Genomic DNA, 3,348 nt, shown 5'->3' on the forward strand with positions numbered 1-3,348 from the left:
ATTAGACAGAGTGTAATTAATGATTGATTAGGCATTGAGTAATTAATGATTGATTAGACAGAGTGTAATTAATGATTGATTAGGCATTAACTAATTAATGATTGATTAGCCAGGGACTCAGCAATGATTAATAAGGCATTGTCTAATTAACGCTTCATTAGACAGAGTGTAATTAATGATTGATTAGGCATTAACTAATTAATGATTGATTAGCCAGGGACTCAGCAATGATTAATAAGGCATTGTCTAATTAACGCTTCATTAGACAGAGTGTAATTAATGATTGATTAGGCATTGAGTAATTAATGATTGATTAGACAGAGTGTAATTAATGATTGATTAGACAGGGACTAATTAATGATTGATTAATGATGTCACTCAGGTGTCACACAGGTGTCACTCAGGTGTCCCAGCTGTCACTCAGGTGTCACACACAGGTGTCTCACAGGTGTCCCAGGTGACACAGGTGTCACACACCTTTCCAGGTGTCACAGACATGTCATTCAGGTGACACAGGTGACAGGTGTCACTCAGGTGTCACTCAGGTGTCTCCCAGGGGTCCCAGGTGTCACTCAGGTGTCAGACAGGTGACAGGTGACACAAGTGTCCCAGGTGACACAGGTGTCCCACACCTGTCCAGGTGTCACACACAGGTGACAGGTGACACAGATGTCACACACAGGTGTGACACAGCTGTCACTCAGGTGTCACACAGGTGACACAGGTGTCACTCAGGTGTCACATACGGGTGACAGGTGTCACTCAGGTGTCACTCAGGTGTCCCAGCTGTCACTCAGGTGTCACACACAGGTGTGACACAGCTGTCACTCAGGTGTCACACAGGTGACTCAGGTGTGTCACTCAGGTGTCAGACAGGTGACACAGGTGTCACTCAGGTGTCACATACGGGTGACAGGTGTCACTCAGGTGTCACTCAGGTGTCCCAGCTGTCACTCAGGTGTCACACACAGGTGTGACACAGCTGTCACTCAGGTGTCACACAGGTGACTCAGGTGTCACTCAGGTGTCACACACAGGTGACACAGGTGTCACTCAGGTGTCACACAGGTGTCACTCAGGTGTCCCAGCTGTCACTCAGGTGTCACTCAGGTGACACAGGTGTCACTCAGGTGTCACACACAGGTGACAGGTGTCACTCAGGTGTCACTCAGGTGTCACACACAGGTGACAGGTGACACAGGTGTCACACACAGGTGTCACACAGGTGTCACACAGGTGTCACTCAGGTGTCACACAGGTGTCACTCAGGTGTCCCAGCTGTCACTCAGGTGTCACACAGGTGACACAGGTGTCACTCAGGTGTCACACACAGGTGACAAGTGACACAGGTGTCACTCAGGTGTCCCAGCTGTCACTCAGGTGTCACACAGGTGTCACAGGTGTCACTCAGGTGTCACATACGGGTGACAGGTGACACAGATGTCACACACAGGTGTGACACAGGTGTCACTCAGGTGTCACATACAGGTGACAGGTGTCACACAGGTGTCACTCAGGTGTCCCCACCCCTGACCTCTCCCGGGGTTTCTCGTTCCAGAGCCGATCCAGGCCCAGCTCGGTGAGTGCTTCCCGCCCCCTGGCGTTATGCAAATGAGCTGCCGTGAGTGAGCGTTAATCACCGTTAATTGGTGACAATTACCGGTAATTAGCGCTGCTGCTTTCCCACAGATTTCCGACGGGCTCAGAGCCACGCGGGTGAGTCCGGCCTGAACTCTTCCTCTTCCTCTTCCCATTCCTCTTCCTCTTCCTCTTCTTCCTCCTCCTCTTCCTCTTCTTCTTCTGCTTCCTTTTCCCATTTCTCTTCCTCTTCCTCCTCCTCCTTCTCCTCCTCCACCTCTTCCTCTTCCTCTTCCTTTTCCCATTTCTCTTCCTTCTCCTCTTCCTCTTCCTGTTCCTCTTCCTCCTCTTCCTCTTTTTCTTCCTGTTCCCATTTCTCTTCCTCATCCTCTTCCTGTTCTCCTTCTCCTTCCCCTTTCTCTTCCTCTTCCTCTTCTTCCTCTTCCTCGTCATCATCCTCTTCCCCTTCCCCTTCCTTTTTCCCATCTCATTTTTTCATTTCCCTTTTCCTTTTCCCCTTTTTCCCTTCCCGTTTTCTTTTTCCTTTTCTCATTTCCCTTTCCCATTTCCTTTTCCCATTTCCATTTCCCTTTCCTCTTTTCCCCTTTCCCCTTTTTCCCTTTCCCTTCCCCTCCCAAACAATATCAAACAACATCACAAAATATCAAATGATATCTCACGATATCAAACTATATAAGCAATATCATGTGGTATCAAACACTATAAAATGATATCAAACTATATCCCCCAACAGCCCACGATATCAAATGCCATCAAACGCTATCAAATGCCATCAAACCCTATCAAATGCTATCACGAACTATCAAACTGTATTAAACCTATCAAACGCTATCAAACCTTATCAAACTCTATTAAAACCCAATCAAACGCTATCAAAGCCTATCAAATGCTATCAAACCCTATCACACACTATCAAACGCAATCCCATGCTATCAAACCCTATCAAACACTATCACGAATTATCAAACTCTATCAAATGCTATCAAACGCTATCAAACGCTATCCAACTCTATCAAACCCTATCAAACCCCTATCAAACCCTATCAAACGCTATCACACAATATCAAATCCTATCAAACCCTATCAAACTCTATCAAACCCCGATCAAACCCCATCAAATGCTATCAAACCCTATCAAACCCTATCAAACCCTATCAAACACTAACAAACCCCGATCAAACCCTATCAAACGCTATCAAACCTTATCAAACCTTATCAAATGCTATCAAACCTTATCAAACCTTATCAAATGCTATCGAACCCCATCAAACGCTATCAAACCCTATCATTCGCTATCAAACCTTCCTCAAACCCTATCAAACGCTATCACACAATATCAAATCCTATCAAACCCTATCAAACCCTACCAAATGCTATCAAAATCCTATCAAACCTTATCAAACGCTATCAAACCCTATCAAACCTTATCAAATGCTATCAAACCCCATCAAACACTATCAAACCCCATCAAACGCTATCAAACCCTATCAAACCCTATCAAATGCTATCAAACGCTATCAAACGCTTCCCCTGCTATCCCCCAGTCTCGCTGACACTGGACGAGCGCTGCACCCACCCGGCCCTGCTGATCTGGGGCCGATCCTGGATCCTCGGCCCCGATCCCGGATCCCAAATCCTCGGTCCTGATCCTGGATCCCAAATCCTCGGCCCCGATCCCGGATCCCAAATCCTCGGCCCCCATCCTGGATCCCAAATCCTCGGCCCCGATCCCGGATCCCAAATCCTCGG

This window comes from Geospiza fortis, unplaced genomic scaffold, assembly GCF_000277835.1.
Source record: "Geospiza fortis unplaced genomic scaffold, GeoFor_1.0 scaffold539, whole genome shotgun sequence".
Lineage (NCBI taxonomy): Eukaryota > Metazoa > Chordata > Aves > Passeriformes > Thraupidae > Geospiza > Geospiza fortis.